Source organism: Scyliorhinus torazame, chromosome 10 (genome assembly GCF_047496885.1).
Source record: "Scyliorhinus torazame isolate Kashiwa2021f chromosome 10, sScyTor2.1, whole genome shotgun sequence".
Taxonomy (NCBI): Eukaryota; Metazoa; Chordata; class Chondrichthyes; order Carcharhiniformes; family Scyliorhinidae; genus Scyliorhinus; species Scyliorhinus torazame.
The window spans coordinates 129,426,386-129,451,616 of record NC_092716.1 but is presented as its reverse complement, the minus strand read 5'-3'; the positions used below and the strand labels follow the sequence as shown (position 1 = coordinate 129,451,616).

At 51.6% G+C, this 25,231-nt stretch overlaps 1 protein-coding gene across 6 annotated transcripts in view; it reads left to right on the top strand.

Moving 5' to 3' along the window:
* Positions 1–981: 981 nt before the first annotated feature.
* The window catches only part of LOC140430920 (CUGBP Elav-like family member 1), a 192,197-nt gene continuing 167,947 nt past the window's right edge, over positions 982–25,231 (top strand). For 5 of the 6 annotated variants that reach the window (XM_072518727.1, XM_072518724.1, XM_072518725.1 and 2 more), the window contains exons 1-2: positions 982–1,100; positions 2,532–2,595. The gene's annotated coding sequence lies outside the window, so the exon portion shown is untranslated. The remainder of the gene's footprint in view (positions 1,101–2,531; positions 2,596–25,231) is intronic. The other variant, XM_072518722.1, reaches the window with a different exon arrangement.

The window sequence follows — 25,231 nt, the reverse complement described above, 5'->3', positions numbered from 1 at the left end:
TCTTTTTTTACAAAGTCCCGTACCTGCAGATACCTGAACTCACTCCCTCTTGGCAGCTCGAACCTTTCTTGTAGCTCATCCGACTCGCAAATTGTCCTTCCAGGTACAGGTCCCTCACCCTCTCCCGTCCTACCTTCTTCCATCTTCAATACATCCCATCTATCACCCCAGGCTTAAACCTGTTGTTCCCGCACAGCGGTGTCAACATCGATACTCCCCCCAACTTAAAGTGTCTCCTCAGTTCCATACCTTGACCATCGATTGCACTACCGGGCTCTCTGTGTACTTCGCTGGGGCAAACGGCATAGAGGGGCCACCATCAAGGCTCTCAGGCTGGATCCCCTGCAGGACTCCTCTTCCATCCTATTACACTCTGCTCCCTCATTCCCCCACCACCACCTCATCATCATCTTCACATTAACTGCCCAGGAAGACTGTAGCAGGTCCGGGAGTGCCAACCCGCTTTTCTGTCTCCGCCTTTGTAAAAGAGCCTTCTTTACCCTTGGCCATACAAATTCCGACATTACTGCCTCTAATTTCTGAAAGACTTCGGGAGAAAGATTGGGACGGCCTGGAAGACAAATGAAAACCTTGGTAACACATTCATTTTTATGACCTGCACTCTCACCACCAACGTCAAATGCAATGTGTCCCATCTCTTAAGGTCCTCCTTCATCTCTTCCACTAGTGTTGTCAAGTTCTACTGATACATCGTGGCCCATTCCCTTGTTAACATATCCCCAGATTTCTAAAACCTTCCCTAGCCACTTCAAATGGCAGCAACTAGTTAAGATAGCACTGCTGTGAAAATTGTTTTTGTAAGATGACAGAGAGAAACGTGATTGAATTTCCCTTCATTTCACTTTCCCATTTCATACTGCTCCGCCATCTTGGGTGTCCAGCGGCTGGGCTGCTCCGCCATCTTGGGTGTCCAGCGGCTGGGCTGCTCCGCCATCTTGGGTGTCCAGGACGGGACTTCCGCCCGCGGCCTCGGCCCGAATTGCCGGCTGCTTGTTGGGAGAGGAAGTTCGGCCATTTTGAGCGCGTCTTCTTGTCAGAACCGAGAGAGAGAGCGGAGTGAGGAGAGGATAAGATACCGGGTGGGTGAATAAACCGGGGGAGCGAGCAGGGTAGGAGGGTACGGAATGTGGGTAGCACTGGGCGGGATGGGATGGAGGCACTGCGGGAGTGGGGTTACTGGGGACTGCAAGGGGCACTGGGGGGGGCGGGAGGTAGTGAGGATGATTGGCGATGCTATTGGTTTGGGGGCTATTGAGGATGGTGGAGATGCTGTAGGATTTGAGGGGGAGGTCGGGGATGCTGAGTTTTTGTGGTCCTGACGTGTGGGGGACGGGTTTGGCGGAGGGCTCTGGGATACTGTAGCTAGGGAATGTAGGTCCTGGGGGTGGGAGATAAAACTGGGGAGTGGGTACTGGTGGAAAGCTCCCATGTGATGCCTCCATTGATGGTGTGGCACTGCCCCCATCGGCGGTGTGATGCAGCCCCCTGATCCCATCGGTGGGCTGGTGCTGCCCGCCTCCCCATCGGCAATGTGGTGCTGCCCCCCGCCCCCATCGGCAGTGTGGTGCTGCCCTGCCCCCATTCACAGTGAGGTGCTGCCTCCTGCCCCCATTGGTCGTGTGGTGCTGCCCCCATCGTCAGTGAGGTGCTGCCCCCTGCCCCCATCGGCAGTGTGGCGCTGCCTGGCATCGGGGGTGTGGTGCAGCCTGGCATCGGGGGTGTGGTGCTGCCCCCATCGGCAGTGTGGCGCTGCCCCTGTCGGTGGTGTTGAGCTGCCCCCGTCGGCGGGGTGGCGTGCCCCCGTCGGCGGGGTGGCGCTGCGCCCTTCGCCGGGGTGGCGCTGCCCCCTTCGCCGGGGTGGCGCTGCCCCTAAGGGGTGGTGCAGCCCGCTGCCCCCACCGGCATTGTGCTGCCATCCCGCTGCCCCCACCGGCATTGCGCTGCCAGCCCCCTGCCCCCACCGGCATTGCGCTACCAGCCCCCTGCCCCCACCGGCATTGCGCTGCCAGCCCCCTGCCCCCACCGGCATTGCGCTGCCAGCTCCCTGCCCCCACCGGCATTGCGCTGCCAGCCCCCTGCCCCCACCGGCATTGCGCTGCCAGCCCCCTGCCCCCATCGGCATTACGGTGCGGTTCTCACCACCATCGGCGTTGCGGTGCCAGCCATCCCCCATCAGTGGGGTAGCGCCAGACCATCCAATTCATCAGTCCTACAAACGTCCCTCGGTTGAGGGTTACATCTGCAAACTTGTGACTTTGTGCAAAGTGGTTGAACTAAAAACAGAAACTGCAAAACAGCAACATTGCTCCAAGACGTGCCATTTGTTTTTACAACCGGATAATGTAAGGAACAGCAGCTTTGCTGGATTGTGCACATAGCATGTACACTGCAACCAGCGAGTTGTAGCTGCTGTCTCTGTAACCCGGTGTGGGACGGAATGACCGTGTGGTGCTGAATTTTTTTTTCAGTTTCTGACTCTTTCTGAATTAAATTTCTTGTTTTCTTCAAAGGTACAGAGTGCCGTGAGTGAGCAAAAGAAGGCAGCAGTGAAAGTGACTCAAGGAGGGCTTCAAGGTAAGCGTTCTTAAAATATGTTCCCATGGCTGGCAGGGACGGCTGGTGTCCAGTTACTTGTTGACCATTGCCCAGAGTGAATTTGTATGAAGCAGTTTTGGACCTTAATTTTGGTTTAAATGAAACAAGGATTCTGTTATGTGGATACTACTTTAACTTTCTAACTATGGTTTTTTTTAAGCTGTTGGCAGCATATACGGTTTGGTGACAAGGGAAACGTAATCAATGTCCACATTACTTTGACCTCTCAAAGTGCAGCGTTCTGACCCAAAACAAGGCTTTGGTTTCAGATTCTTATGAAATTCTTCCTTTGTCACTTGAGGAGGAGACTCCGAGCTGAAGGTCGACAGCTCCTGGGGTCATTGTTAATTCGATAAATTGAAGTTGTGGAAGTGGGAGGCATTCATTAGATGAATAGTTGTGCAGGTATAAAGAAACACTAACATTGGGTTTCACTGTGAGGAGCTAAGAATTTGTAATGTTTCACATTGTCAAATCCAAAACTGAGTAACAATTGACCTCTGATCGCCTCCTTCACCAATTAGCTGTCAGGAGTTGAACAGGGTTGGCAGAGAATGGTTGTCTGAAGGTGAAGGTTGGGAACAAAGATTTTGTTAATAGACTGATGATTCCAATGCGAGCAGCATTTATGAAGAGCTGCGGAATGTAAGTGTGAAATGTCGGGGTCTGGTTACCCACTGATGTTATCAGAGTCTGAACCTTCTGAGCTGTGGAAGAATTAAATGAATAGTGGACACGTGTTAGGCCCCTACCAAAGAGGAAATAAGAGATAGCCTTGGCATTGTCGCTTCTTAGCAGCGGTTTGCTCAGAAGGAAAGTATTTTGTGAGCTGGAAACCTGTCAGTGGGATACTGAGGAAGGTTTTGTTCTTCTGCTCGGTTTCAAGGGTGAAATTTACCAGAACGTTGGATGTCTGCAAGGCATGGTCAGACTTTGATAGATTTCAATTAAAAAAAAAAAAATAATTCACAGGGTGTGGGCTTCGCCGGCTAGGCCAGCCTTTATTGCCCATCCTTAATTGCCCTTGAGAAGGTGCTGGTGAGCTGCCTTATTGAACCGCTGTCGTCCTTATGGCATAGGTACACCCACAGTGCTGTTAGGGAGGGAGTTCCAGGATTTTGATCTAGCGGCAGTGAAGTTGAGTAACTTGGAGGGGAATCTCCAGGTGGTGGTGGTGTTCCCAGACATAAGGCCTCCTAATAGTTCTAGGGATGTAGAGGAAAGGATGCCGAAGATGATTCTGGATATGAGCGAAAGTAACAGGGTAGTTATTATGGGAGATTTTAACTTTCCAAATATTGACTGGAAAAGATATAGTTCGAGTACAATAGATGGGTCGTTTTTTGTAGTGTGTGCAGGAGGGTTTCCTGAAACAATATGTTGACAGGCCAACAAGAGGCGAGGCCACGTTGGATTTGGTTTTGGGTAATGAACCAGGCCAGGTGTTGGATTTGGAGGTAGGAGAGCACTTTGGGGACAGTGACCACAATTCGGTGACGTTTACGTTAATGATGGAAAGGGATAAGTATACACCGCAGGGCAAGAGTTATAGCTGGGGGAAGGGCAATTATGATGCCATTAGACGTGACTTGGGGGGGATAAGGTGGAGAAGTAGGCTGCAAGTGTTGGGCACACTGGATAAGTGGGGCTTGTTCAAGGATCAGCTACTGCGTGTTCTTGATAAGTATGTACCGGTCAGACAGGGAGGAAGGCGTCGAGCGAGGGAACCGTGGTTTACCAAGGAAGTGGAATCTTTTGTTAAGAGGAAGAAGGAGGCCTATGTGAAGATGAAGTGTGAAGTTTCGGTTGGGGCGATGGATAGTTACAAGGTAGCGAGGAAGGATCTAAAGAGAGAGCTAAGACGAGCAAGGAGGGGACATGAGAAGTATTTGGCAGGAAGGATCAAGGAAAACCCAAAAGCTTTCTATAGGTATGTCAGGAATAAGCGAATGACTAGGGAAAGAGTAGGACCAGTCAAGGACAGGGATGGGAAATTGTGTGTGGAGTCTGAAGAGATAGGCGAGATACTAAATGAATATTTTTCGTCAGTATTCACTCAGGAAAAAGATAATGTTGTGGAGGAGAATGCTGAGCCCCAGGCCTGTACTGCGCTGTATTGTTCTATGTTCTATATGCTGCCCATGTCCTTCCAGATGGTAGAGGTCATGGGTTTGGAAGGTGCTGTCTATTCCACAGAGGAATATATCATTTACTTCAACAGATTATAAAGAATTGAAATAATTCAATTTAGAAATTCCTTGTTCTCACTGGTATTTAATACAATCCAGCAATTTAAGACGGCACATATGGACAGATTCCTGGTCTTAACTGGGATTTGGCTCTCAGACAAAGACTCCCTTTAGGAGTAGATGTTTGGTACCTTTAAAAAGTTCCTGTAGAAGCAGACATTTTGAGCAGCCTTCATGGCATAATTGGGACATTCTGTGGTGTCACAAAGAATCGACAACTCAATGATTGATGCATTTTGAGATTATTAAGACACTGAATTTCAGATGCCTGCCAATAACTTTAAGAAAGCAACTTCAAACCTCAAGTTGGCAACTGTGAGAATGACATGACCCGATTTCATGCTTTAATGCTTTAATGCTTTACTGTAAAACACAGGCTAAAGACATACAATCCCTATAGTGCAGAAGGAGGCCATTCGGCCCATCAAGTCTGAACCGACTCTGAAAGAGCACCCTACCGAGGCCCACTCCCTCACCCTATCCCCGTAACCACATTTTGGGCACTAAGGGGTAATTTAGCATGACCAATCCACCTAACCTGCACATCTTTGGACTGTGGAGGGAAACCGGAGAACTTGGGGGAAACCCACGCAGACACAAGGAGAAAGTGTAAACTCCACACGGACAGTCACCCAAGGCTGGAATTAAACTCGGCCCTTTGGTGCTCTGGGGCAGCAGTGCTAACCACTGTGCCAACATGCCGTCCACTATTGATTATTTTTGTAGACATCTTTTACTTTAAATTGCAGAACAAAACTTTCCACTTCGGGAGGCATTGGCATAGTGCTATTGCCACTGGACTAGTAATCCAGAGACCCAGAGCACTCTGGGGTCCCAGGTTCAAATTCCATCACTGCAGATGGTGAAATTTGAATTCAATAAAAATCTGGAATTAAAAGCTTAATGTAAACCATGAAACCATTGTTGATTGTTGTAAAAACCCATCTGGTTCACTAATGTCCTTTAGGGAGGGGAAATCCATCCTTACCTGGTCTGGCCTATACATGACTCCACAGCAATGTGGTTGACTCTTAACTGCCCCCTCAAGGACAATTAGAGATGGGCAATAAATGCTGGCGCAGCCTGCCACGCCCACGTCCTATGAACAAATAGAAAAAGACTACAAAATAACTCTCTTCCCAGGTATACTTTACACTGGTGATTTTCTGGACCCAGTCCAAATTGAATCTTTGCTCTTGAAGATTTACTTCTGTTCCTTTCCTATTGCAGCAGTGGAAACTTTTAATCTTCAAACTCTCTTTCACAGTGAGGGTTTTTCTTGATGATTCTCCTTCTAGTGAATCTAGCTATGCAAAACTTCTAGCCTCGTTTCAAATCCTCACAAATTTGTGCTTTTCAATCCGTGTCGCTCCCACTTCCATTCCTGCCCAATGAACCAGAGGAACTTCCTCTCTCTCCTGGATTCTGGCAGACTAACTCTTTGAGGTTCAATCATATGTTTTTAGGAAAACCTTCAACCCAATCTGACGATAGTTCCTTGGGTCTCTTCCCCCTGTCAAAGCCCATCTCCACAGCTTTGTATCCAAGTTGAAATGCTGATCGGCTATCCTTGAAATCCTGGCTCTGTTCAATCTTGGAATTAAATAGACTGTTTAAAGCATAACTTTACAACCTTACTTTCTCAACATCTTCCTGGGACTTTGGTGACGAGTAGATTAACCACTGTAAACACAGGTGCCGTTACCATTGTCTATAAGTGTGAACGCTTTACACCTTTTCCCAACAAAACAACCTCCCTTTCATCTTTAACGATGATGTGGAGATGCCGGCATTGGACTGGGGTGAGCACAGTACGAAGTCTTACAACACCAGGTTAAAGTCCAACAGGTTTGTTTCGATGTCACTAGCTTTCGGAGCGCTGCTCCTTCCTCAGGTGAATGAAGAGGTATGTTCCAGAAACATATATATCGACAAATTCAAAGATGCCAAACAATGCTTGGAATGCGACCATTAGCAGGTGATTAAATCTTTACAGATCCTACCCCAGGTTCATCTTTAACAGCATTTCATAAGGTGCCACATCAAAGGGTGTTGGTGTAGGGGGTAAGATTGGCATGGGTATAAGGTTGACTCGCTAACGGGAAACAATCTGCATAAATGTGTAAAGTTCTGGTTGGCAGTTTGTAATGATCGTCACAAGGAATCAGTGCTGGTTCCTTAACATCTTAGAATTTATTTAAATGACTTGGATGAAGGAACGGTTGCTAAATTTGCTGAAGACACAAAAGTAGGAAAGTAAACTGTGAGGAAGATATAAGCAGGCTACAAAAGAACATAGAGAGGTTAAGTGGGTAAAGATCTGGCAAATGGAGTATATCATGGGCAAATGTGAAATTGTCCATTTTGGAGGAAGAATAAAAAAGCATGTTATCTAAATGGTGAGAGTTTGCCGAGCCCTGAGATGCAGAGAAATCTGGATGTCCAAGTGCGTGAATCACAAAAGGCTGGTATCCAGGTACAGCAAGTAATTGGAAAGCTAATAGAATGTTATCATTTGAATACAAAAGTAGTGAGATTATGCTTCAGTTGTACAGGGCACTAGTGAGACCACATCTGAGGACTGTTTTAATTCCATGTGCATTCTGTGGCAGAAAGCTCGTCTTTTTTGCGCAGGTTTATTCTTAGAGCTCAGCAGAGTGATAGACTGTCCGAGTACCTCCCACTCCACGTATTCAGCTGTGACTGAAGGTGAGCCAATGCCTATCACTTGTTTTAACAATGCAGTTGGCTGATAAATTGACATTGTGAACAGCAGTGGTTCCCTAACTGGATTCTGCAGAACACTTTTTTTTGTTCGTTCATAGGATGTAGGCGTCATTGGGCTGGGCTTCCCACCCCTAATTGTTCTTGAACTGAGTGGCTTGCTCGGCCATTTCAGAGGGCAGTTAAGGGTCAACCACACTGTTGTGGGTCTGGAGTCACAGACCAGGTAAGGATGGCAGATTTCCTTCCCTAAAGGACGTTTGTGAACCAGATGGGTTTTTAGGACAATTGGCAATAGTTTCATGGTCATCATTAGACTTTTAATTGCATATTTTTATTGAATTCAATTTGCACCATCTGCCATCGTGGGATTTGAACCCGAGTCTCCAGAACAGTATCCTGGGTCACTGGATTACCAGTTCAGTGACAATACTATTGCACCACTGGGGTTCTGCTGGAGCCGCCGACAGGTTTTGCGGCAGGTCAGGCTGATTGATAAAATTTGTATTCCATGCTGTTTCGAGCTCACCCAGTCAGAGGCTCGGTTCATCAGAATCTAACTTCTGAACGAGCTGGAAACAGCACAAAACTATCGGTCAGGCTAAGCGTGGAGATGGAACGGCAGTGAGAGTGGCTTTGGGGGGTGAGTCGGACCTGGAGGGGGACAAGAATGCACACGTGTGTATCCAATATGAGAATCCAGCAGCACTCTTCCCATTTGAACCAAAGGAGCAGCAATGTTCCTCCCATTAAAAATGGCACAAAGCTAAGACCTAAGTAAGTTTTTAACAAGGGAATGTTTTAATGATAGTTAACGTATACATAAAAGTAGTATAAACAACTTCTATAAGTTAGGATTTCTTTGTATGTTTGTACTGATTCAGTTTCTTGTGGTTTGGCACTTCAGCACAATAGGATTGTTTCTTGGGTATAAAAACAGAATGCCGGATAAACTCAGCTGGTCCAACAGCATCTGTGGAGAGAGAAACCGAGTTAGTGTCTGGAGTCCAGATGACCCTTTGACAGAATAGAAGTATAGTGAGTGATATAGTTGGGGGGTGGGCCAGAATGGAACATCAGTGATAGGTGGGAGCTAAGGAGCAATTGACAAAGATGTCATGGACACGAGAAATATGGGGTGTTAATAGTGCCATTAAGGACTGAGGAAGTGCTAATAGTGGCATAAAGGTACGATAGCAGCATGTGTTAAGAGAGGAGTTTAGTGGCAGGAAAACTGAACAAGAAATGACAGATGGCCCTGCGGGGGAGGGATGGGGTTGTAATAGGGTAAGCCAAGGGAAGCAAAAAGTAATGGTGGCGGGGGGGGTAGTCCAGATGTTCAGATTCCCACATCTTTAGAGTCCAAAAGGTATCTGCTGCCTATTAAATTTGGATTCTTAAAAGCATGACTGCTTCAGTCACAAGCACACTAACCCAGGATTTTAACCCTTACAGCACCAAATACATATAATACAATACCTCTGAAATTTCTACACTCATCACACAGGAATGGGCTGGTTTAGCACAGTGGGCTAAATAGCTGGCTTGCAATGCAGAACAAAGCCAGCAGCGCGGGTTTAATTCCCGTCCCGGCCCCCCTGAACAGGCGCCGGAATGTGGCGACTAGGGGCTTTTCACAGTAACTTAATTGAAGCCTACTTGTGACAATAAGCTATTATTATTATTAGGTTGTCTTAAGGGGAAAGGTTGGGAGGATTAGAATTCTATCCACTGGAGTTTAGAAGAGTAAGCGGCCACTTGATTGAAACCTTTAAGATCCTGAGGGGTATTGACAGGGTGAATGTGGAGAGGATGTTTCCTTTTGTGGGAGAGTATAGAACTAGAGGTCACTGTTTAAAAATAAGGGATTGTTCATTTAAGACATGAGGAGAAATATTTGTTCTCTTGAAAGCTGAGAGTCTCTGGAACTCTCTTCCGCACAACACAGTGGAAGCAGAATCTTTGAATATTTTTAAGGCAGAGCTGGACAGATTCTTGATCAACAAAGGGGTGGGTGGTTATCGGGGTGGGCATGAATGTGGGGTTGAGGTTACAATCAGATTAGTTAAGATCTCATTGAATGGCGGAGCAGCCTCGAGGGGCTAAGTGGCCTCCTCCTGTTCCTAATTCGGATGTTCATGTGTCCATCGTGTTCATGGCAAGACGACCGAACCAAATATGACAGATTCAGATCCAATTCTGTTCTGATCCAAAAATGATTCCTATCCAGTTCTGGGTAAAGGCAATGGAAGGTCCAGCAACTTAATGACAGAAAAGCAAGGAGGCGCTGTGGGCCATTAGCAGCAGCAGAATTGTACTCAACTCATGGACCAGAATATCCCCCACTCTAACATTACCACCGAGTGTGACTGCTCACAGAGCACTATCTACACACACAGCCTCTCAGTGATAGATTCACACTGTATCCAGAATTACAGCTCACAGAGCACTCTCCATACGCACACTGTACCCAGTATTACAACTCACGGAGCACTTTCCAAAGGCAAACGCACACATAGACACACACACAGCCTCTCAGTGATAGACTCACACTATCCAGTATTACAGCTAATAGAGCACTCTCCATACACGTGCACACACACACAGCCTCACCCTCTCTGTGATCGACTCACACTAAATCCAGTATTACAGCTCACAGAACACTCACCACACACATACACTGTCCCTTACTGATAGACTCACATAAGTGTATGGGTTTTTGCAGTGAGGGGGCGTGTCTGGGTTATTACAGTGAGAGAGAACTGTCTGTGGGTTATTGCAGTGAGGGGACTGTCTGCGGATTTTAGAGTGAGGGGGACTGTGGGTTATTAGAGTGAGGGGGACTGTGGGTTATTCATAGAATTTATAGAATTTACAGTGCAGAAGGAGGCCATTCGGCCCATCGAGTGCACCTGCTCTTGGAAAGAGCACCCCACCCAAAGTCCCCACCTCCACCCTATCCCCATAACCCAATAACCCCACCCAACACCAAGGGCAATTTTGGACACTAAGGGCAATTTAGCATGGCCAATCCACCTAACCTGCACATCTTTGGACTGTGGGAGGAAACCGGAGCACCCAGAGGAAACCCACGCACACACGGGGAGAATGTGCAGACTCCGCACAGACAGTGACCCAAGCCGGGAATCGAACCTGGGACCCTGGAGCTGTGAAGCAATTGTGCTATCCACAATGCTACCGTGCTTATTAGAGTGAGGGGGACTGTCTGTGGGTTATTCGTGTGAGGGGGATTGTCTGGGTTATTCGAGTGAGGGGGACTGTCTGTGGGTTATTAGAGTGAGGGGGACTGTGGGTTAGTAGAGTGAGGGGACTGTGGGTTATTAGGGTAAGGGGAATGTCAGTGGGTTGTTACGGCGAAGAGGGAGTGTCTGTTTATTGCGGTGAGGAGCGAGTGTCTGTCGGTTATTGCGGCCAGGAGGGAATGTCTGTGGGTTGTTGCGGTGAGGAGGGAATGCTTGTGGGTTATTGTGGCGAGGAGGGAGTGTCTGTGGGTTATTGCGGCCAGGAGGGAATGCCTGTGGGTTATTGCGGCCAGGAGGGAATGTCTGTGGGCTGTTGCGGCGAGGCGGGAATGTCTGTGGGTTCTTGCGGCAAGGCGGGAATGTCTGTGGGTTCTTGCGGCGAGGCGGGACTGTCTGTGGGTCGTTGCGGCGAGGAGGGAATGTCTGTGGGTTGTTGCGGCAAGGCGGGAATGTCTGTGGGTTGTTGCGGCGAGGAGGGAATGTCTGTGGGTTGTTGCGGCGAGGAGGGAATGTCTGTGTGTTGTTGCGGCGAGGAGGGAATGTCTGTGGGTTGTTGCGGCGTGGAGGGAGTGTCTGTTTATTGCGGCGAGGAGGGGGTGCCTGTTTATTGTGGCGAGGAGGGAGTGTCTGTGGGTTATTGCGGTGAGGAGGGAATGCCTGTGCGTTATTGTGGCGAGGAGGGAGTGTCTGTGGGTTATTGCGGCCAGGAGGGAATTTCTGTGGGTTTTTGCGGCCAGGAGGGAATGTCTGTGGGTTGTTGCGGTGAGGAGGGAGTGTCTGTGGGTTATTGCGGCCAGGAGGGAATGCCTGTGGGTTATTGTGGCGAGGAGGGAGTGTCTGTGGGTTATTGTGGCGAGGAGGGAGTGTCTGTGGGTTATTGCGGCCAGGAGGGAATGTCTGTGGGTTGTTGCGGCGAGGCGGGAATGTCTGTGAGTTCTTGCGGCAAGGCGGGAATGTCTGCGTGTTGTTGCGGCGATGAGGGAATGTCTGTGGGTTGTTGCGGCGAGGAGGGAATGTCTGTGGGTTGTTGCGGCGAGGAGGGAGTGTCTGTGGGTTGTTGTGGCGAGGAGGGAATGTCTGTGAGTTCTTGCGGCAAGGCGGGAATGTCTGTGGGTTGTTGCGGCGAGGAGGGAGTGTCTGTGGGTTGTTGTGGCGAGGAGGGAATGTCTGTGAGTTCTTGCGGCAAGGCGGGAATGACTGTGGGTTGTTGCGGCGAGGAGGGAATGTTTGTGGGTTGTTGCGGCGAGGAGGGAGTGTCTGTTTATTGCGGCGAGGAGGGGGTGCCTGTTTATTGTGGCGAGGAGGGAGTGTCTGTGGGTTATTGCGGCCAGGAGAGAATGCCTGTGGGTTATTGCGGCCAGGAGGGAATGTCTGTGGGTTATTGCGGCCAGGAGGGAGTGTCTGTGGGTTGTTGCGACGAGGAGGGAATGCCTGTGGGTTATTGTGGCGAGGAGTGAGTGTCTGTGGGTTATTGCGGCCAGGAGGGAATGACTGTGGGTTATTGCGGCCAGGAGGGAATGTCTGTGGGTTGTTGCGGCGAGGCGGGAATGTCTGTGGGTTATTGCGGCCAGGAGGGAATGTCTGTGGGTTGTTGCGGTGAGGAGGGAGTGTCTGTGGGTTATTGCGGCCAGGAGGGAATGCCTGTGGGTTATTGTGGCGAGGAGGGAGTGTCTGTGGGTTACTGTGGCGAGGAGGGAGTGTCTGTGGGTTATTGCGGCCAGGAGGGAATGTCTGTGGGTTGTTGCGGCGAGGCGGGAATGTCTGTGAGTTCTTGCGGCAAGGCGGGAATGTCTGTGGGTTGTTGCGGCGATGAGGGAATGTCTGTGGGTTGTTGCGGCGAGGAGGGAGTGTCTGTGGGTTGTTGTGGCGAGGAGGGAATGTCTGTGAGTTCTTGCGGCAAGGCGGGAATGACTGTGGGTTGTTGCGGCGAGGAGGGAATGTTTGTGGGTTGTTGCGGCGAGGAGGGAGTGTCTGTTTATTGCGGCGAGGAGGGGGTGCATGTTTATTGTGGCGAGGAGGGAGTGTCTGTGGGTTATTGCGGCCAGGAGAGAATGCCTGTGGGTTATTGCGGCCAGGAGGGAATGTCTGTGGGTTATTGCGGCCAGGAGGGAGTGTCTGTGGGTTGTTGCGACGAGGAGGGAATGCCTGTGGGTTATTGTGGCGAGGAGTGAGTGTCTGTGGGTTATTGCGGCCAGGAGGGAATGCCTGTGGGTTATTGCGGCCAGGAGGGAATGTCTGTGCGTTGTTGCGGCGAGGCGGGAATGTCTGTGGGTTGTTGCGGCGAGGAGGGAATGTCTGTGGGTTATTGCGGCCAGGAGGGAATGTCTGTGAGTTCTTGCGGCAAGGCGGGAATGTCTGTGGGTTGTTGCGGCGAGGCGAGAATGTCTGAGTTCTTGCGGCAAGGCGGGAATGTCTGTGGGTTGTTGCGGCGAGGAGGGAATGTCTGTGGGTTGTTGCGGCGAGGAGGAAGTGTCTGTTTATTGCGGCGAGGAGGGGGTGCCTGTTTATTGTGGCGAGGCGGGAGTGTCTGTGGGTTATTGCGGCCAGGAGAGAATGCCTGTGGGTTATTGCGGCCAGGAGGGAATGTCTGTGGGTTGTTGCAGCCAGGAGGGAGTGTCTGTGGGTTGTTGCGGCGAGGAGGGAATGCCTGTGGGTTATTGTGGCGAGGAGGGAGTGTCTGTGGGTTATTGCGGCCAGGAGGGAATGTCTGTGGATTATTGCGGCCAGGATGGAATGTCTGTGGGTTTTTGCGGCCAGGAGGGAATGTCTGTGGGTTGTTGCGGTGAGGAGGGAGTGTCTGTGGGTTATTGCAGCCAGGAGGGAATGCCTGTGGGTTATTGTGGCGAGGAGGGAGTGTCTGTGGGTTATTGTGGCGAGGAGGGAGTGTCTGTGGGTTATTGCGGCCAGGAGGGAATGTCTGTGGGTTGTTGCGGCAAGGCGGGAATGTCTGTCGGTTATTGCGGCCAGGAGGGAATGTCTGCGGGTTGTTGCGGTGAGGAGGGAGTGTCTGTGGGTTATTGCGGCCAGGAGGGAATGTCTGTGGGTTGTTGCGGCGAGGAGGGAATGTCAGTGGGTTGTTGCGGCGAGGAGGGAGTGTCTGTGGGTTGTTGCGGCAAGGAGGGAATGTCTGTGAGTTCTTGCGGCAAGGCGGGAATGTCTGTGGGTTGTTGCGGCGAGGAGGGAATGTCTGTGGGTTATTGCGGCCAGGAGATAATGCCTGTGGGTTGTTGCGACGAGGAGGGAATGCCTGTGGGTTATTGTGGCGAGGAGGGAGTGTCTGTGGGTTATTGCGGCCAGGAGATAATGCCTGTGGGTTGTTGCGACGAGGAGGGAATGCCTGTGGGTTATTGTGGCGAGGAGGGAGTGTCTGTGGGTTATTGCGGCCAGGAGGGAATGCCTGTGGGTTATTGCGGCCAGGAGGGAATGTCTGTGGGTTGTTGCGGCGAGGCGGGAATGTCTGTGGGTTGTTGCGGCGAGGAGGGAATGTCTGTGGGTTGTTGCGGCGAGGCGGGAATGTCTGAGTTCTTGCGGCAAGGCGGGAATGTCTGTGGGTTGTTGCGGCGAGGAGGGAATGTCTGTGGGTTGTTGCGGTGAGGCGGGAATGTCTGTGAGTTCTTGCGGCAAGGCGGGAATGTCTGTGGGTTGTTGCGGCGAGGAGGGAATGTCTGGGTTGTTGCGGCGAGGAGGCAGTGTCTGTTTATTGCGGCGAGGAGGGGGTGCCTGTTTATTGTGGTGAGGAGGGAGTGTCTGTGGGTTATTGCGGCCAGGAGAGAATGCCTGTGGGTTATTGCGGCCAGGAGGGAATGTCTGTGGGTTATTGCGGCCAGGAGGGTGTGTCTGTGGGTTGTTGCGGCGAGGAGGGAATGCCTGTGGGTTATTGTGGCGAGGAGGGAGTGTCTGTGGGTTATTGAGGTCAGGAGGGAATGCCTGTGGGTTATTGCGGCCAGGAGGGAATGTCTGTGGGTTATTGCGGCCAGGAGGGAATGTCTGTGGGTTTTTGCGGCCAGGAGGGAATGTCTGTGGGTTGTTGCGGTGAGGAGGGAGTGTCTGTGGGTTATTGCGGTAAGGAGGGAATGCCTGTGGATTATTGTGGCGAGGAGGGAGTGTCTGTGGGTTATTGTGGCGAGGAGGGAGTGTCTGTGGATTATTGCGGCCAGGAGGGAATGTCTGTGAGTTCTTGCGGCAAGGCGGGAATGTCTGTGGGTTGTTGCGGCGAGGAGGGAATGTCTGTGGGTTGTTGCGGCGAGGAAGGAGTGTCTGTGGGTTGTTGCGGCGAGGAGGGAATGTCTGTGAGTTCTTGCGGCAAGGCGGGAATGTCTGGGTTGTTGCGGCGAGGAGGGAATGTCTGTGGGTTGTTGCGGTGAGGCGGGAATGTCTGTGAGTTCTTGCGGCAAGGCGGGAATGTCTGTGGGTTGTTGCGGCGAGGAGGGAATGTCTGGGTTGTTGCGGCGAGGAGGCAGTGTCTGTTTATTGCGGCGAGGAGGGGGTGCCTGTTTATTGTGGTGAGGAGGGAGTGTCTGTGGGTTATTGCGGCCAGGAGAGAATGCCTGTGGGTTATTGCGGCCAGGAGGGAATGTCTGTGGGTTATTGCGGCCAGGAGGGAGTGTCTGTGGGTTGTTGCGGCGAGGAGGGAATGCCTGTGGGTTATTGTGGCGAGGAGGGAGTGCCTGTGGGTTATTGAGGCCAGGAGGGAATGCCTGTGGGTTATTGCGGCCAGGAGGGAATGTCTGTGGGTTATTGCGGCCAGGAGGGAATGTCTGTGGGTTTTTGCGGCCAGGAGGGAATGTCTGTGGGTTGTTGCGGTGAGGAGGGAGTGTCTGTGGGTTATTGCGGGAAGGAGGGAATGCCTGTGGATTATTGTGGCGAGGAGGGAGTGTCTGTGGGTTATTGTGGCGAGGAGGGAGTGTCTGTGGATTATTGCGGCCAGGAGGGAATGTCTGTGGGTTGTTGCGGCGAGGCGGTAATGTCTGTGAGTTCTTGCGGCAAGGCGGGAATGTCTGTGGGTTGTTGCGGCGATGAGGGAATGTCTGTGGGTTGTTGCGACGAGGAGGGAGTGTCTGTTTATTGCGGCGAGGAGGGGGTGCCTGTTTATTGTGGCGAGGAGGGTGTGTCTGTGGGTTATTGCGGCCAGGAGAGAATGCCTGTGGGTTATTGCCGCCAGGAGGGAATGTCTGTGGGTTATTGCGGCCAGGAGGGAGTGTCTGTGGGTTGTTGCGACGAGGAGAGAATGCCTGTGGGTTATTGCGGCCAGAAGGGAATGTCTGTGGGTTGTTGCGGCGAGGCGGGAATGTCTGTGGGTTCTTGCGGCAAGGCGGGAATGTCTGTGGGTTGTTGCGGCGAGGAGGGAATGTCTGTGGGTTGTTGCGGCGAGGAGGGAGTGTCTGTTTATTGTGGCGAGGAGGGAGTGTCTGTGGGTTATTGCGGCCAGGAGAGAATGCCTGTGGGTTATTGCGGCCAGGAGGGAGTGTCCGTGGGTTGTTGCGGCGAGGAGGGAATGCCTGTGGGTGATTGTGGCGAGGAGGGAGTGTCTGTGGGTTATTGCGGCCAGGAGGGAATGCCTGTGGGTTATTGCGGCCAGGAGGGAATGTCTGTGGGGTTTTTCGGCCAGGAGGGAATGTCTGTGGGTTATTGTGGCCAGGAGAGAATGTCTGTGGGTTGTTGCAGCCAGGAGGGAGTGTCTGTGGGTTGTTGCGGTGAGGAGGGAGTGTCTGTGGGTTGTTGCGGCGAGGAGGGAATATCTGTGGGTTATTGCGACCAGGAGGGAGTATCTGTGGGTTATTGTGACCAGGAGGGAGTGTCTGCGTGTTATTGCGGCGAGGATTGATTGATATTTTTCTGCGACCAAGGGTATGTATGTAGGCAAAATGAATAGTAAGATAACATAGAAGAGCGTTATTACTAATTATATAGGAAGTGGAAAAGAGTTTTAGTCGGTCAGAACGGTGATAAGTGATAAATTAAAGGGGTCTGGTTGAGAGAGCTCGCAGAGGATCGCCATGCTCCGGCGCCATCTTGAATCGTGAAATCAAGGGGGTGTCTGTCACGGGCTCCTTGTGCTGTTTGGCCGCAAGTGGTCCTGTGTTGTTTCTTCAGCAGTTTCACAAAACATTTTAGTTGTGTCGGTGCTGTTTGAACCATAGAATTTCTACAGTGCAGAAAGAGGTCATTTGGCCCATTGAGTCTGCATCAACCCTCTGAAACACCCCTGTCCTATCCCCGTAACCCTATAACCCCGCATCTTTGGACTGTGGGAGGAAACCGGAGCACTCGGAGGAAATCCACGCAGACAGGGGAGAAGGTGCAAACTCCACACAGTCAGTCACCCAAGGCCAGAATTGAACCCGGTCCCTGACGCTGTGAGGCAGCAGTGCTAACCACTATGCCAATGTGCCGTCCCATGTTCATAGCATGCCCTCATTTTTCATTGACCCAGGGTTGATCCCGAGGCTTGTTGGCATTGGTGCAGTGGGGTATTTTCTGGCCCATGGCATTACATATTATTGAGTCGATGGCCCGCACTGTCATATTTTGCCCAGTCTTGAGTTGCTATATCTGTCTGAAGTCTGTCCTATTTCGTGCATTGGTGAATAAGATGGAGGATATCTTCAACGTGAAGATGGGTCTTCATCCCTCCAAGGACTGTGCGGTGGTCACTCTTACTGATACTATCATGGACAGATGCATCTGCAGGCAGCTTAGTGAGGATGAGGTCAGGTGGGCTTTTCCCACTTGTTGGAGATCTCACCACCTGCCGCACACCCATTCTAGTATGTATGTCCTTTCAGATTCAATGAATTTGGTCAGTCATGGTACTCCCGAGCCACTCTTGGTGTTGTACATTGAAGTCTCCCACCCAGGGTACCTTGTATGCCCTTGCACCCTCGATGCTTCCTCCAGTGGTGTTCAAAATGGAGGAGTACTGGTTCACCTGCTGAGGGGGTATGGTGAGACAATCAGCATAGAATCATAAAATTTACAGTGCAGGAGCCCATTCGGCCCATCGAGTCTGCACCGGCTCCTAGAAAGAGCACCCTATTCAAGCTCACGCCTCCACTATCCCCGTAACCCAGTAACCCCAACTCACCTTTTTGGACACTTAAGGGCAATGCATTATGGCCAATCCACCTAACCTGCACATCTTTGGACTGTGGGAGGAAACCGGAGCACTCGGAGGAAACCCACGCAGACACAGGGAGAACGTGCAGACTCCGCACAGACAGTGGCCCAAGCTGGGAATCGAACCTGGGACCCCGGAGCTGTGAAGCGACTGTGCTACCGTGCTGCAGGAGATTTATTTGACCATGTTTAACTTGATGCCATAAGACTTTATGGGGTCCAGAGTCGATGTTGAGGACTCCCAGAGCAACTCCCTTCCGACTGTATACCACTGTGCCACCGCCACCTCTGCTGCGTCTGTCCTGCGGGTGGGACTGTGTCAGGCTGTTGCTTGTCCGGTCTGTGAGACAGCTCTCCCAACTTTGGCACAAGCCCAGACGTTAACAAGGAGGACTTTGCAGGGTCGTCGGGGCTGGGTTTGTCGTTGTCATTTCTGGCCCAGTTGCTCTGTCCAATTTCATCCCTTTGAGACATTTTAGTGGTTAGATACAACTAACTGGCGTGCTTCGGGTGTCTCAGAGCTCATTTAAGAGTCAACCTCATTGCTGTGGGTTGGAGTCAAATGACCAAGTCAAGGTGGCAGGATTCCTTCCCTCATCTGAGTTAGTTGGGCTTTTATTTTTTTTAATAAAATATATTATTGAGGCATGATTAATGTTAACATACTTAACATTTTAAACAGAGAGATCCAACACACGCAAGAACCCCGCAATAACACACCCAAGTCCCCCCATCCCTAAACCTTTGACGACCCATACATTAGATTCCCTGCCCTTATCCGTCCCTTCCATGCCTCTCTCTCTCCCAGCTCTTCCTCCCGCTTCCTCTTCACCTACCTGATTGGGACCCCTTCCCACTCCATCAGTTCCTTGTATGTTTCCGAGACCCTCCCCTCCCCACACCTTATCCTGTAGCCCCTTTAGTGGAGGCAAGGAAAGCTCGGGACCTGCCTCCGAACAAAATCCCACACCCCCAGAATGAACCGGTGGTTATCACAGATCGGTGACCACACTGATGCCCCCTCCAGTCTCATGTGCTGCCTCTATTGCCCCCACACAGGGCTGCCACTACCAATGGGCTTGTGGAATACCGAGCTGACGAGAACGGCAGAGGTGCTGTTAACAAACCCGTGCCCTTGCAAGATGTCGCCTCCATTCGCTCCCACACCGACCCCTCCCCCACTACCCATTTCCTAATGATCGATCTATGAGCCGCCCAGTAGTAATTAATGAAGTTCAGAAGGGCCAAGTCCCCCTCCCCGCGCCCCCATTCAAGAAGGACCTTCACCCTTGGGGCTTTCCTGGCCCATATAAAACCCGGGATCGCCGCATTTATCTTCCTACAAAATGCCTTGGGGATGAAGATTGGGAGACAATGAAACATGAACAGCAATCTCGGGAGGACTGTCATTTTCACAGTCTGTACCCTCCCCGCCAATGACAGCGGGAGCACGTCCCACCTGCGGATGTCCCCTTTCATTTGCTCAATCAACCTGCCCAAATTTAGTTTATGAAGCTGACCCCAGTCTCTTGCCACTTGTTCCCCAGGAACCTAAAACTCCCACCACTTTGAACGGCATCTCCCTCAATCTCCTCTCCTGCTCCCTTGCCTGGATCGTGAAGACCTCGCTCTTGCCCATATTCAGTTTGTAACCTGAGAAGTGGCCAAATTCCTCTAGTGTCCCCCTAATTCCTGCAATTCCCCCCCCCAAAAGGGTCTGTGATATAAAAGGAGCAAATCATCCGCATCGATCGAGACCCTATGTTCCATTCCCGCCCCCCCCCCCCCCCCGCCCCCCTCACTATCCCCGGCCACATGTTTGATGCTCTCAGCGCCATTGCCATAGGCTCTATGACCAGGGCAAACAGTAGTGGGGAGAGTGGACACCCCTGTCTTGTCCCCTGGCACAAACTAAAATATTCTCATCAAACCCGGTTTGTCTTCACATTTGCCACCGGTGCCTGATATAACAAACCTTCCCAGAACATCTCACAAGTACTTCCACTCCACTCGATCAAAGACCTTTTCTGCATCCATGGCCACCACCGCCTCGACCTCGTGCCCCTCCGCGGGCATCATTATTACATTCAGGAGCCGCATAATGTTGGACGTCAGGTGTCATCCCTTAACAAATCCCGTCTGGTCCTCCCCTATACCCCAGAAACACAATCCTCTATGCGTGTGGCCAAGATCTTTGCCAGCAATTTTGCATCTACATTTAACAAGGAGATTGGCCTACACGAGCCACAGCTCTCCGGATCCTTACCCCGCTTCAAAATAAGGGAAATCGATGCCTGCGATAACGGGGGGAGGGGGGGGGGGGGGGGGGGGGGGGGAGCTTGGGGGGGGGGGGAGCACTCCCAGCTCCTTTGACTCGTTAAAAGCCTTTACCAGGATAGTGGAGGAGGGAGTGGACCTGGACCCTTTGGTGGCGATATTTGGGGTTTCAGAGAAGCCGGAGCTCATGGAGAGGAGGAAGGCCGATGTCTTGGCCTTCGCCTCTGATTGCACGGCGACGAACTTTGCTGGCGTGGCGGTCGGCATCACCACCGGGGGTAGCAGCTTGGTTGGGTGACCTGTATGACTTCCTGCGGTTAGAGAAGATAAAGTATGAGTTAAGCAGCTCAGCAGGGGAGTTTGAGAAAAGGTGGGGGATGTTTGTGACTGTGTTTGAGGAGCTGTTCATTGCAGGGGGGTGGGGAAGGGGGGGGGGGATGAAAAAGGAGAAAAATCTGTACAGTTGATTGTTGGGAAGAATGTTTCCCAGGGTGTTTGTTTGCTGTAACCTACTTTGATACATGTTTGAATAAAATGCGTTTTTAAAAAGAAGCCTTTACCAGGAGCAGCCCCAACAGCTCAGGAAACTTTTTATAAAACTCCACCGCGTATCTGTCTGGTCCCGGAGCTTTACCCGATTGCATAGCCCCCAATCCGTCTATAACCTCCCCAAGCTCAATTGGGGCTCCCAAATCCTCCACCAACTCCTCATCTAATCTCGGAACTCCAGCCCTCCCAGAAATCGCTTCATTCCCTCCTCCCCAGCTGGGGGTTCCGATTTATACAATTTACTATAAAACTCCTGAAACACATCATTTACTCCCGCCGGATACAAACCCCCCCCCCAAATTCCAGCTGCAGTCTCTGATGCTCCTTCAAAAGCCCATCATCCAGAGACTTCGCGTACCTCCTGTCCACCTGTAAAATTTCGCCTATGAGTCTGTTCAACTCCGCCGGCTCAGCCTTCTCCTTATGGGCCCAAATTGAGATGAATTTCCCCCTAATACCCGCTTTCAGTGCCTCCCAAATCACCCCCGCCATAACCTCACCCGTGTCATTGATCCCCATATATCTTTTTATTAAAACAGTAAAAAATATATACAAGACCAAACGGTACAAACGCTAATTATGCCTTGGAGAAACAGGGTACACTCCCCTCAGTACCAATGTATGGGGAGGGGGGGGTTGGATACTCTGATTATTAACAGTTCATAACACATTTCTACAAAAAGCAAATGGTACAAGCACTAAACTTTAAGCTGGAGAGACCAGATACCCTTGCCTCAGTACCAACAGAAGGGAAAGGAAGGGGGTGGTGGGGAGAGAGGGAATGGAGGGTGCTGGGGAGGGAGGGAGTCGGGGTGTTGGTGGAGGGGGGAGTCCAATAGGGCACTGCCTGAACTATCTCCGGAGGCAGAAAAATAAAAGAACCTTCAATTATGATGTGGCAGGTTACGGATTCCCCAGAGGGGGTGAGGGGCGACAATGTCAGACACGAGTGAGCCCTGCACCCCGCTACAGAGCGCCTCGTGCACCCTGCGCTCCCGACACTGGGCAGCTGACAGCCTTCGGACAGTCGCCCTCAGGGCCCTATATATCCCCGAATGACCTCTTTCACCCGCTCACATACCTCCTCCTCTGCTAACAGCCCCACATCCAGCCTCCATTGCAGGCGCTGGGCCTTTCCCTCGCTAACTTGCAAGTCCACCCAGTGCGGGGCGTGGTTTGACACCACGATTGCTGAAAATTCAGCATCTACCACCTCAGCCAGCAGTGTTTTGTCCATCACAAAGAAGTCTATCCGGGAATACACCTTATGCACATGGGAGTAGAATGAAAACTCCTTACTCCTCGGTCTCCCAAATCTCCATGGATCCACCTGCCCCTATGCGCTCCATGAACCCCCGAAGCTCCTTTGCCATAGCTGATACCTTCCCAGACCGAGAACTCGACAATCCAACCTTGGGTCCAGGACCGTGTTGAAATCTTTCCCCCCCCCCATAATCATTCGATGCAAATCTAGGTCTGGGATCTTCCCCAGTACCCGTCTAACAAACTCCACGTTATCCCAGTTCTGTGGTCCGCGTCTATACTCCGCATCCCGAATGCTACCCGCTTATTTTTTTTTAATAAACATTTTATTGAGGTATTTATGGTTTTACAACAACAACAACAAAATAAACAATGTACATGAATTTATAAACATAGTGCAAAAGCCATCTCCCTCCCTTACAGGTACCACCTTTACTAACCCTCTACTCTAAACTAAGCTAACCCCCAGCCCCCCCCCCCCCCCCCCTTTCTGCTGACGGTTAATTTTCCGCAAAGAAGTTGATGAACGGCTGCCACCTCCGGGCGAACCCTAACAGTGATCCTCTCAAGACGAACTTGATTTTCTCCAGACAGGGAAAGCTAGCCATGTCAGTTAGCCAGGTCCTCCGTCGTCGGGGGCTTTGGGTCCCTCCAAGCTAATAGAATCCGTCTCCGGGCTACCAGGGAAGCAAAGGCTAGGACGTCTGCCTCTTTCTCCTACTGGATTCCCAGGTCTTCCGACACCCCGAAAATCGTCACCTCTGGACTCGGTGCCACCCTTGTTTTAACACCTTGGACATGACCTCCGCAAAACCCCTGCCAGAATCCCCTAAGCTTCGGGCATGCCCAGAACATATGGACATGGTTTACTGGCCCTCCCGCACACCTTGCGCACCTATCTTCTACCCCAAAGAACCTGCTTGTCCGGGCCACTGTCATGTGGGCCCGGTGAACGACCTTGAATTGTATCAGGCTGAGCCTGGCACATGTTGTGGACATAGACATAGAATTTAGACATAGAATTTACAGTGCAGAAGGAGGCCATTCGGCCCATCGAGTCTGCACCGGCTCTTAGAAAGAGCACCCTGCCCGAGGCCACACCTCCACCCTATCCCCATAATCCAGTAACCACATCCAATACTAAGGGCAATTTTGGACACTTAAGGGCAATTTAGCATGGCCAATTCACCTTTGGATGCACATCTTTGGACTGTGGGAGGAAACGGAGCACCCGGAGGAGGACCACGCACACACTGGGAGAACGTGCAGACTCCGCACAGACAATGACCCAAGCCGGGAATCGAACCTGGGACCCTGGAGCTGTGAAGCAATTGTACTAACCACTATGCTACCGTGCTGCCCCTTAAGACTCTACTCAACGCGTCCGCCCAGAGACCATCCTCTATCTCTCATCCCACCTCCTCTTCCCACTTGCGCTTCAGCTCCTCAGTCTGCGTCTCCTCTGACCCCATGAGTTCCTTGTAAATGTCAGAGACCCTCCCGTCTCCCCACCCATATTCTAGAAACTACCCTGTCCTGTATGCCCCTTGGTGGTAGGAGCGGGAAGGTTGAGACCTGCCTGCGCAGGAAGTCCCGCACCTACAGGTACCTAAATTCATTTCCCCATGCCAATCCAAATTTCTCCACCAGCTCCCTCAGGCAAGAAAAGCTTCCCTCTATAAACATATCCTCCCTGCTCTCTGCCACCCTCCATCCATCCTTCCCGGGGCGAACCGGTGATTATTACAGATTGGAGACCACACCGATGCTCCCTCCACTCCCACATGCCTCCTCCGTTGCCCCCAGATCCCCAGGGCTGCCATCGACGGGGCTGGTGGAGTACCATGCCAGCAGGAATGGCAGAGGCGCCGTTACCAACGCCCCCAAACTGGTGCCCTTGCATGAGGCCGCCTCCAAAAGCTCCCATACTGACCCTCCCCCCACTTCCTGATCATGGCTATATTCGCTGCCCAATAATAATTACTGAAGTTCGGCAGCGCCAGCCCCCCCCCCCCCCCCCCCCCCCCCCCCCCCCCCCCCCCCCCCCCACCCCCCCCGGCTCCACGAAGCATCCCCTTTTTTACTCACGGAGTCTTACCCGCCCATACAAAGCCAGTGATTACCTTATTGACCCGTTTAAAAAAGGATCGTGGAATAAAGATGGGGAGACATTGAAACACAAACAGGAATCTCGGGAGGACCCTCGTTTTCACTGTCCGCACCCTCCCAGCTCGTGACAATGGGAGCGCGTCCCACTTCCGAAAATCATCCTTCATTTGGTCTACTAATCAGGCCAAATTTGACTTGTGTAGCCGTTCCCATTCCCGTGCCACCTGGATGCCTAGGTACCGAAAGCTTCCCCCTATCACCCTAAACGGCAGTTCCTCCAGTCGCCTCTCCTTGCCTGGACCGCAATACATACAGGAGCAGGTCGTCTGCGTGAAGCGAGACTCTGTGATCCACTCCCCCCTGGACTAGCCCCATCCAGCCCCTTGAGGCTCTCAGCGCAATTGCCAGTGGCTCTATGGCTAACGCGAACAACAGTGGGGAGAGGGGGCTTCCCTGTCTCATCCCCCGATGCAGCCTGAAAAAGCCCAATGTTGTCCTATTCGTCCGTACGCTCACAACAGGAGCCTGATACAACAACCTAACCCAGTCAACAAAGCCCCGCCCAAATCCGAACCATCCCAGTACCTCCCACAGATATTCCCATTTCACCTGGTCAAAAGCCTTCTCTGCGTCCATTGCGACCACTACCACCAAATCCCTACCTTCTGGGGGCATCATGATCACTTTTAACAACCTTCTTACATTGGCCACCAGCTGCCTACCCTCAATGAACCCCGCATGGTCCTCCCCAATCACGTCCAGAACTCAGTCTTCAATCCTAGAGGACAAGACGTTGGCCAGCAGTTTGGCGTCCACATTCAATAGGGATATCGGCCTGTAGGACCCACATAGCTTCAGGTCCTTGTCCCGCTTCAGGACCAATGAGATCGTGGCCTGTGACATTGTCGGGAGAAACACCCCACGCTCCCTTGCCTCAATGAATGTCCTCATCAACAGCGGCCCCAATGTCCCAGAGAACGTTTTATAGAACTCCACTGAGCACGCGTCCGGCCCCGGGGCTTTACCCGACTGCATGGCCTTCAAGCCCTCTGCTATCTCTTCCAA